Raw genomic sequence first — 11,785 nt, forward strand, 5'->3', positions numbered from 1 at the left:
AGAGAGAGAGAGAGAGAGAGAGAGAGAGAGAGAGAGAGAGAGAGAGAGAGAGAAAGAGAGAGGAAGAAGTTAGGTCTGTGAGAAAGATGGAGACATGTAATATACGTGATTCTGTATACGTGGAAGGAGAAGAGACAACATGTTTGATGAGAGAGCTGGAAAAACATGGATGAGAGGGGAAGGATCTCATGGGTTGAGGGATTGACAATTTTGTGCGGGGGAGAGAGGGATTGGTAATTTTGTGCAAGAGAGAGAGGGTGGGGGGAGGAGTCAGTCAGCCGTCGTCACATCACCCTGCTTCTAAATGACCCCACATTCTCTAGCGCGGTGTCATCGCCGTCTTCGATCTGCTCGATGCCCTCTTTGAAGATTGAGGTGTTGTGCATGTTGGGGTGCAAAGAAGCACAAGCGAGAGTGGTCGCCGTATAACCTTGGATGGGGATGAATTGTGTGCTCGGGGGAGTGTGTGTGTGTGTTGTGCTGCGTGCGTGTGTGTGTGTGTGTGTGTCTGTGTGTGTGTGTGTCAGATATTGAGCAAAACAAACCTAAGGAGAGAAATGGTTATTCACGAAGAGATTGCGCGGGCCTTGAGGTGGGCAGGGGCCGAGTGAGGGTGTCAAAATGTGCGCGTTGATGCATATGTTGCATGCGATCGTGCGAGGGACGGACAAATCGAGAGAGATGGTTGTTGTGTTACGGATGCTCCTCTCTCTCCCTATCTCTCTCTCTCTCTCACACACACACACACAAGTAAACTAGAAGACCGTTCTCTCATGTATACACAACGTATCGGCATCTGTCTATGTCTCACTCATGCATGATCGTTTGCGCATTCACACCTCTCTATGTCTGTATCACACGCACACCGTCTCCACATTGCCCTTCCGCCACAACACACATATGGACACATACACACGTTCTCTCTCAGTCACACACACAAAATAAGTATTAAAAAAACTAGGGCGCACCTAAAACGTCCAAATCCAAATAAACACAAACTGGAGCTAAATTCAAATATATGGAAATATTGCAACGTCAAGAACTTTCCTAGGAAAAAAAAGTTGAGTCATATTCGAGGATTGTTTTCACACACACAAAAAGGTTCGGTGGATGTCCTTCGAGCGCGACACAGTGACGCACCGTTCGATCGACCGCGCGGCCGCGGTTCACGCGCTTGCACAGGATTCCGTATCATGGCTGTGGTACTAACTTCAAAATAAATAAATAATAAAAGCGCTGCTTAAGTCTAATGTTTACGTGTACTAGTACGATTTTCTTTTAAGTTTGACCAACCTCATATAAAACTAAAGTAAGCTCCCATACACGCACTCGTCAATATGCCGCCGCCGCCGTTGTGCATGCCGGCGCTCGCCTGCTCCGGCCAACAATTTCTCGCCCATCACCGTCGTGTCGCCGCCATCCCTGTGGCATGAAGCCGAAGGCTCGCCAGCTCATGTCGTATGTAGTCCCTCCTCGCCATGCCGCCGCGCTGCCAAGCGCACGAGTAGCTGGTGGAGCCGCGTCTATGCATGCAGTGTACGAAGAGGAGGACGAGCGCGTCCTCCAGCATACCGGTGAGGAGGAACTAGCGTGTCATTGTCGTCTCCTCCCACGCGGAGGAGGCGCACATGGTGGCTGTCGCGGCGGAAGCCGGTCGCGCGCGCGTCGAGCCCGCAAACCGGGTGCGGACGTGGAATCTACCTTCGAGACCTTGAATGCCACGTGGATCTTGCAATCTGAAGGAGCAATTTGGGTCAGTCGACTCATGTGAGCCGTTTGATGCAACATGGATGGCTAGAAGGGCTTCTTCCACCTCTTCTGCCGTCTTCTTCCTTCGCTCCGTCGAACTTCTTTCACAAATTGACTGACCCAAATTATACTACTAGTATGAACGTATTAAGTACAGTGGGAACACGAAGGTACGAGCAGTAGTACTAACTGCAAGAAGAACAGTAGTAAGACATAGTACTAGTACTACTCTACGTACTAAACAGTTCAAATAACGAGAAAGAACATAAACATAGTTCTGCTGGGGCCTCAGCACAACACACCCTTGAAAATGAACTAAGCAACTAGTCAGCTTGACACTACAGTAGAACCAGCATGAGCGATGGCACTGCCACCTACTCGGAGTCCGAGTCCACGTCCTCGACTTCGTCCTCGTCCCTCTTCCTCTTCCTCTTCACCGACGCTTCTTTGCTTGAACCGGACACTGGGCTCTGCTTCTTCATCCAACCCATGTAGATATTTAAACAAAGGTAGGAATCCATTGTTGCATACAAGATGTGATCTTCATCTAATGTCTTCGACTCCCATGCATGATGAAACTCGTGATGAGGTTTCTTCAGTTTAGCGTACGAAGGATCAATCATGGCTGCTGCCAGGGTCAGCATTGAAGGTTGAGAGGAGGACACCAGGCTTGCCTTCTGGAGATCGAAGGGCTGGCCTACAACAAGACCTATCCGATGCAGGACTTCTTTGTCGTTCTTAAAGCCTACAGTAACGAATTTCACTCTTTTGTCCTTGAGGAAGTTCTTAAAATCCTGGCACTCAACGTCGGCATGGCATATGTGGTAGACCAAGCAAATGTGATGTACGCAAACCTGGATCACGGCGGGCTTCTTCCTCTCTTCGTCCTTTAGATCCTTCTCTCGTCCCAGGACTGTGGTGTACTCAACATCTAGCCCAGCGACCCACTCATCCATTGAACTGTTGAACATGCGTAGGAAGCGAGCAAGCCATGCTTTCACCGTTGCGGATCCACGTGTGTAGATGACGATGAACTGATCGCCGGTGATGGCTCTAACCTGGTACTCAGCGGCGACCATGGAGATTTGGGAGGCCATGGATTTTGGAGGAGGGTTAGGAGAAGTTGAACTGTTGTACCCCGCAAAAACTGGGGGCGAACTAATGTGAAAGGACGGGACGACTGGGAGCGAATGTTGTGAGGTAGTAGATGGGGACGAGTAGGGTGTGCGAATGGTGTGGGGTTGCTGGCTTGCCCGGTGGATAAACGGCTGCAAGCCCCCAAAGAGTTCTCGAGAACTATGCGGGACCCACTAGCTGTCATGTCTACTAGACCCATATCGTAGGCCTGACGGTATAGCTTCTGCCTGTTCACACGCCATGCCGGCGCGTGGATGTAACTTCACTTAATTCCGTCAACCGTCATGCCTCCCACGACCTTCGCCTCCCTCGCACGATCGCGCCCTTTGAGACTTTGACCGGCTAAAAATGAGCAATTTTTTTGCCTACTCCGCATGCATGATACTCCCTCTAGTCCATTTTACTCCCGTCAACCGTTTGCAAAGTGTTTGACCAAATATATACTTTTTTAAACACCACCTTATATTAATTAACCAGCCACACCAGTACACTCATTCGATACAATATTCACCACACAGGGCGGTACGTTATTTACAAGAATACCATCTAATCTATTGTCAAAGCTATACTTAGCGATTAAGTGTGCCACCTTATTGGCCGAACGGCTAATCTTTGACAACTGAAGATTGTTGATCAACTTCGAGATGCTCAATGCTTTCATCTTCAGGTCACGCATAGTAGACCTGTCATAGTCCCCCGATGCAAGAGATGCTACCACAAAAGCGCAATCAGTCTCTAAAATTACAGGATTATGAAGAGAAATACCTATGTAGAAACCGGCAATGCAAGCCCTAAGCTCCGCTTCCTCCACGCTTTGACAGGCATCAATGAAATCCCACGACCAAATTTATACTAAAAATATCAAGATCTACAATACTGATTATAATGAGCATAAGAACTACGTTTTATAATGAGTGTCAAAATATTGATTTGACATTGTGAATGTTGATACTTCCTCCGTCTAGGTGAGTAAGTCATCTTAGGCTGTGCACCGTGACCAAGGAGGAGGGGAAAATGAGAGACATTAATGTTTATTTGCTAATTAAATAGTATTGCATGCAATGAACTAACCACTGCATGTCATGTTTGATAGTCTCAGGTCATTAAAAGCATGCACACCCTCATCTCTTATTGGTTGATATGTCAAGAAACAAGAAACGAGGTAGAAGTTAATGCACCGCGACTACGTGTTTTGGGATTATTTGGTTTTCGTAAGATGACTTACACACCTAGCTATTAGAGTACCACTACCTCCCTTCTAGTTTAAAGGGCTCGACTCAAAAATTTCACCTACTCTTAGCAAGATAGTAGAGGCGGTGGAATAGTTTTTGAAGTCTGCCAAAGTACTCAACTAATGCTGTCGTTCTTCACAAAAAAATGTGTTTACCAATGCATGCATGAACACTAGTTAGTCTAACCCCCTCTCTTCTTTAATTCTTTGCCACATCAGCATGTTTGCTATTCCTGTGTACCAGCTAAGATACCACCATGATGGCCAGCCTTAATCATCGCATGCAATAATTTAGTGCACCTTGAAATATGAACATGTGTGGGGCGTGTATGTTTTTAATGACTTGAGACTATACCTAGCCCGGCATGCAAGATGACTTATTATGCACCGTTCCCAATACCTGCAGGAAGCCCGTTCATCTCCAAATCTTTTCCTCTCCATGTGTGGAAACAATATGCCTGCCAAACTCTCCTTATCCCTCCGGCGGTCCCACCACTCCATCCCGTGTGAAGAAATCTGCATGCATGACTCTCCTCCCCCCATGCTCGTCCAATCCGTTGTGACCAGCAATATTTCCACCCCTTCGCTCCCCCGTAATTTACTCCAACAAATATGCCCACGTAGCTTTTACTTAACAGGTGCATTGGGTCACTGACATACGGGCCCAGCAGTGTACTGGCCCACATGTCAGTGACGCAACTGGACCTGCAATTAAGTCAGTACAGCTCAATCCATATCTTACGTAGGTATGCCATTGCTCGCTATAAATACTGCGCCTCCCACAACATCGCTATCTCCTCCCCCTCTTGTTCACGTTCATTGCTATCTCCTCCCCCTCCCTCTCACGTCGACCACCATGGCATCTCCCCTCCCAAGCCCTAGGAGCCCCTCGCTGCACCGCGCGGACGGTCACGCGTCGCCTTTCCGTTCCTCGCCACCACTAGTCGAGGAGGACGCATCGGTGTTCCACTCCTCGCCGCTACGCGATGCGCCGCCGTTCCGTTCCTCGCCGCTACGCGATGCGTTGTCGTTCCGTTCCTCGCCGCCACTAGTCATGGAGGACGCGTCGGTGTTCCGCTCCTCGCCGCGACGCGACGGGTCGCCGTTCCGTTCCTCGCCGCCACTAGTCGAGGAGGACACGTCGGTGTTCCACTCCTCTCCGTGATGCGTCGAGGTGGACGCGTCGGCGTTCTCAATCTCGTCGGCACGCGCGTCGGCTCCCCGCTATGAGGAGAACGCCGCGCCGCCCGCCGAGCCCCCCAGCCTTGAGGAGCTTTGGAAAGAAATGGATGTCGCCTTGTGGGAGGCTTTGGCTCCAGCAGAGCGCGCCAAAATAGAGGCGTAGAAGAAGGCCGAGGAAGATAAGCGCACCGTGCAACAAGCTTTCTGGGAGATCTATGTCGCGTCCGAGAGAGTCAAGCAATTGGTTCTTTGGCAGAAGGCTCGTGCGAGGGCCGTGAGGGTGGCGGAGGACGCCCGTGCCGACGCCCTGAGTGCAGTCGGGCCCAAGCGCCTCATCTACGCTTGGCGGTACGTGGACCAGGTGCACGCTTCTAGCTAGGAGGAGTACCTGTTGGCGCCGGATCACCACACCGGTGAGATCGCGCTCGCCCGCCGGCAAGCCGCTAATCATCACCTCGCGAGTTGCGAGGCTGAGGAAGAGGCATTGTGTCGGCGCGCTGGGAAACGGCCGCACACCAGGGCACTCGTGGCACGCCGCAAGCGCTCCTGCGAGCGCAGTGGCTTTTAGGAGGAGTATAATTTTTGTTTCGTAAGGCGATCTCATTAGTTTTGGGACGCAAATGATAAATCCCGAATGTTCAGGAATTTTTAGCGTCCTTAATTAAGTATGTAAAAGAGAAAGTTTGGAAACGTTGTGTATTATGACGCATTTTGCAAGTATGTGCATATAGCACAAACTTTACTATATACTATCGGACTACACGTCTCTCTCGATATATACTTGTAGACTGTGCTACTCCCTCCGTCCAGGTCAATAAGTCATCTTTGGTTGTGCACGATGACCAAGAATGAGGGAAGACTTGTACACCTAGACGGAGGGAGTACTACTATTACTTATGTACGTGCAAATGCACGTTTGAACATTACGATGCGGTTTTTGTAAAAGTGGAAAAACAACACTAGTCAAGCTTGTGAAATGATGAAATGCAAAACAAATGCAAAAATGCTCGTTTGATTGTTTACTTTTAGCTTCCTTCTCTGTGGTTATTTCTCTGTGCACCGTGTGTCAGGACCCCGACTCAATGCCACATCGATCTAGCATGTAACACCTCATATCCCTTTGCGGCCTCACGCACGGTATCCCCACGGGTGTCGCCTTACCTTTGCCCGGGGCCGTTTGCGTCTTTTGGCACACGTATATGATAGTGTCGCTAGCATCCATATGATAAGGAGCCCGGGCTGACATGGCTAGTCGTAAACCCAAAGTGGCACAAACTTACAGGGACAGGCATCCATGACCCAACATCGAACGTGTCGGTCATCAACGAGTGAATCCAGGCTGTAGCACTGGGCTAGCAGGACTCCGGTGAACCGGGCTGTAGCGGGCTAATAGGACTCCGGTATTCATCGCGTGACATTTCCCCGAAGGGACAGACACATGAACGAAGAAGGACACATGCCGGCCAGCCTAAGTGTTCCGGAGCAGTAGCAAGCTACCATGGCTCAGTGGAAACACTAGGAGACATTTCCCGGTAAGAGAGGCTACTAAGGATAAACAACTAGATAGTCAGATCTCACACATACCAAGCATTTCAATAACATACACACAATATGCTCGATATGTGTAGATACAACATGGCATCACAACATGACTCTACAACTCAAGTATTTATTCAATAGGCTCTGAGGAGCGAGATATTACAAACATGGGTCTCATGACCCTGCATTCAGAGCACACAAGTCAAGCACAAGCAGAAGCTTAACATGTCTGAGTACAGACATCTACAAATGAAAAAGGCTGAGAAGCCTGACTATCTACCAGATCCTGCCGAGGGCACAAGATCATAGCTGAGGTAACAAGCTAAACGTTGAAGTCCACGCGGTACTACTAGCGAGACTGAAGTCTCTCTGCAAAAACATAAATTAAGCAACGTGAGTACAATTGTACCCAGCAAGACTTACATCAGAACTAACTACATATGCATCATTATCAACAAAGGGGGTGGTGGAGTTTAACTGCAGCAAGCCAGCTTTGACTCGGTGGCTAACCTGAACTACGACTGCTAGTAACTCTTTTGAGGTGGCGCACACGAGTCCACATATTCACCATATCAATACACCACTATGGATCCGCTCCCGTCTCCCTACGAGAACGCCATCCATAGCACTCACGCTTATCTTGCGTATTTTAGAGTATCCACTTTCACTTGTCTATGAACTGTACAGGCAACCCAGAAGTCCTTTACCACGGACACGGCTATTCGAATAGATAATGTTAACCCTGCAGGGGTGTACTTCTTCACACACGCTCTCACCACTTACCACCGTTTACACGACATGTACTCGGCAACCTTCAAGCGGAAGCCCAGCGAGGGTGTCGGCCACAACCTGACTAACCACACAAGACTCTTGTCCAGGTTTATCGCCTATTCAGGTTCCATCCGCAAGGAGTTCCGGCCGGGGTGTCGCTCACGGCCCCAAATGATGTGTGCATGGTTCCCAAGCCCACCATCCGGCTGCCACTTGGTACACCGGGCCACTGTGCCTAGTTTGTCCCAAGCCCACCTGTACCGGGTGCCACTTGGTAGACTACTAACACTACCTACAAACACCAGAAACTAGTTGCAACTCCTGGACAGAGATCGAGTTGATTAATAAGTCGAGAGAGTCAATTAAGGATCCCAATGTGTGGTAGTAGCTGTTCATGGATCACAAACACAGAACTCAATTCCTGAGGACGGCTGTAATGAGACAACCCACCATGTACTCCTACATGGCCTCTCACCGCTACCTTTACCAAATCGTGTTCACACACTTAGCTCTCAACAGTAGGACATGTTCACCACATTCCAATTCATCCCCGATGAATCAGACCTGACTCAACTCTAAGCAGTAGTAGGCATGACAAACAAGCATGAATGAGTAGGCACATCAGGGCTCAAACAAATCCTACTCATGCTAGTGGGTTTCATCTATTTACTGTGGCAATGACAGGTCATGCAGAGGATAAAGGGGTTTAGCTACCGCAGCAAGTAACAGATGAATCATTGTTGTCCTAATGCAGTAAAAGAGAGCAGGAGCGAGAGAGTGGGATTTTATCGGAATGAACAAGGGGGTTTTTGTCGGGACCCCGACTCAATGCCACATCGATCTAGCATGTAACACCTCATATCACTTTGCGGCCTCACGCACGGTATCCCCACGGGTGTCGCCTTACCTTTGCCCGGGACCGTTTGCACCTTTGGGCACACGTATATGATGGTGTCGCTAGCATCCATATGATAAAGAGCCCGGGCTGACATGGCTAGTCGTAAACCCAAAGTGGCACTAACTTACAGGGACAGGCATCCATGACCCAGCATCGAACGTGTCGGTCATCAGCGAGTGAATCCAGACTGTAGCACTGGGCTAACAGGACTCCGGTGAACCGGGCTGTAGCGGGCTAACAGGACTCCGGTATTCATCGCGTGACATTTCCCCGAAGGGACAGACACAGGATCGAAGAAGGACACATGCCGGCCAGCCTAAGTGTTCCGGAGCAGTAGCAAGCTACCAGGGCTCAGTGGAAGCACTAGGAGACATTTCCCGGTAAGAGAGACTACTAAGAATAAACAACTAGATAGTCAGATCCCACACATAGCAATACACATTACACGTACGCATAACATGCAAGTATGTGCTGTACAACATGGCATCACAGCATAACTCAACAACTCATATAGATAAAGGCTCAGAAGAACCATCATAGCATTATTACAAACAGGGGTCACATGACCCAACATTCAGAGCAATCAAGCAACAAACGGAAGCATTACATGTCTGAGTACAGACATCTATAAATGAAAAAGGCTGAAAGCCTGACTATCTACAACGTCCGATCAAGATCGTAGCTGAGGTACAAGCTACTCGTCGAAGTCCACGAGAACACTATTAAGACCGAAGTCTCCGCTGCAAAAAAACATAAATAAAGCAACATGAGTACAAAGGTACTCAGCAAGACTTACATCAGATCCTATCATACATGCATTTGTATCAAGAGGGTAATGTGGGGTTTAGTTGCAGCAAGCCAGCTTTGACTCTGTGGCTATCCTGTTCTACGACTACCAGAAACTCTTGAGGTGATATGGCGCACACGAGTCCACTAATCACCACACAATACACTACTATGGATTCATCCCCGTCTCCCTACGAGAAGGCCATCCATAGCACTCACACTTGTCTTGAGCATTTTATGGTATCCACTTCAAGTTGTCTATGTACCATGTAAGCATCCAAGAAGTCCATAACCGCGGACCCGGCTATTCGAATAGATCATATTAACCCTGCAGGGGTGTACTTCTTCACACACGCTCTCGCCACTTACCGCCATGTACATGTCATGTATCTCGGCAACCTTCAAGCGGAAGCCTGGCGAGGGTGTCGGCCACGACCTGACTAACCACACAAGACTCTAGTCCAGGTTTATCGCCTATTCGGGTTCCATCCGCAAGGAGATCCGGCCGGGGTTTCACTCACGGCCCCAAACGATGTGTGCAGGGTTCCCAAGCCCACCTCGCCGGATGGATCTACGCTTGGTACACCGTGCCACTTGTGCCTAGTCTGTCCCAAGCCCACCTGGCCGGGTGCCACTTGGTAGACTACTAACACTGCTTATAAACACCAGAAACTAGTTGCGACTCCTGGACAGAGATCAAGTTGGTTAATAAGTCGAGAGACTCAATTAAGGATCCCAATGTGTGGTAGTATCGAGTCATTGGACAACATACATAGAACTCAGTGCTTAAGGACGGCTCCAGTGAGACAACCCACCATGTACTCCTACATGGCCTCTCACCGCTACCTTTACCAAATCGTGTTCACACACTTAACTCTCAGCACCAGAACATATCGTAACACTCCAATTCATTCCCAATGAATCAGACCTGACACAACTCTAAGCAATAGCAGGCATAGCATGGTAGGAACACATCAGTGGCTTCAATCAACTCCTACACATGCTAGTGGGTTTCAACTATTTACTGTGGCAATAACAGGTCATGCAGAGGAATGGGTTCAACTACCGCAACACAAAGTAGCAGATGAATCGTTGTTGTCCTAATGCAATAACTGAGAGCAGGAGCGAGAGAGTAGGATTATATCGGAATGAACAAGGGGGTTTGCTTGCCTGGTAGATCAACAGGGGGGCACTTCTCCTCAGACAGGTACTCTGGAACGGTCTCCGGAGCAGGACCTATCGAGAAGGAACGGTGTCGGCAATCAATACACAAACATATGCAACAATATGATGCATGAGCATGGCATGTAAATGTGATGCTGCTTGAGCTAATGCAACTAGTATCCATTTGGTTGAAATCCATTTGAACCAAAGGTTCAAATGCATCTCCAAATTAAGCTCCTATATATGCCATAATGTGTTTCTCATATTCAGCATGTATAAGTTGGTTTGTCATGCATGAAACTAGTACAAATGGATAGATTGCATTTTTCTGATAATTTTTCATATATAAATCATTTCAATCTGAGCTACGGTTGAATTTCTATGAATTTTTTGAAGTTTAAAACAATTTCTGGAATTTCCTGATTTAATTTAAATCCAGAAATCATATTATTGCGCCAGCATGACGTCAGCACGACGTCAACAGTCAACTGCGGCTGACTGGGGTCAAACCTGACGTGTGGGGTCCACACGTCAGTGACACTGGGGTTAACCCCGAGTCAAAACTGGGCTGATTAGCTTTGACTAAGCCCTGGGGCCCACTGGTCAGCGTCAGTAGGTGGGGATTAGTGCCTAATTAACAAAGCCACGTCAGCCCGCCGGAGTTCTGGCCGGCGGCGACCAATAGCGCGGCGGCGACTCGCCGGACTTGCGCTACAAGCGGCGTTTGGTCGCGCGAAGACCACCGGGGCGTAGCCCATCGTCGTCCGCAACCAGGGGAGCTGGTGGGGGGCTGCGGGGGCGCCGGAGCTCGCCGGAGCAAGGCTCGGGGCGGCGGCCGGAGTTCGGTGAAGAGGGACGGAGCGCTATGGTGCACGGGAGGAAGAGTGGGTAGGTGCTCTGTGTTCCTGGGAACGCGCCGAGGACGACAGCGTGCTCGGACGCGACGTGTGGGGGCTCTAGCCGCGGCGACCTCATGGCCGGCGGCGATGAGCTCTCGGGCTCGACGAAGCCCGCGGTTGGAGGAAGAAATCGGCATCGAGGAGGGGGATGTTCGGTGCGGGGGCTCACAGCGAGACCAGCGAGCGCGAGGGCGAGGTCGGGGATGCCCGGTAGCTCCCGAATCGACGGCGAGGATCCACGGCGGCCGGAGGTGAAGATGGCGACGGTGACGGCTCCACGGGGTGCTCCGTCTTGCGTGGCTCAACGAGGAGGTAGAGGGGGTCGCGGCGGAGCTGGGGAGCATGTCGGGGAGGCGAGGGGGAGGCGGTGGCTACGGCTACGGTGGACGGCGGCGATGAGCTCCGCTCGGCTGCGCGCGAGAGAGAGAG

The sequence above is a fragment of the Triticum dicoccoides genome, chromosome 1B (assembly GCF_002162155.2).
Source record: "Triticum dicoccoides isolate Atlit2015 ecotype Zavitan chromosome 1B, WEW_v2.0, whole genome shotgun sequence".
NCBI lineage: Eukaryota > Viridiplantae > Streptophyta > Magnoliopsida > Poales > Poaceae > Triticum > Triticum dicoccoides.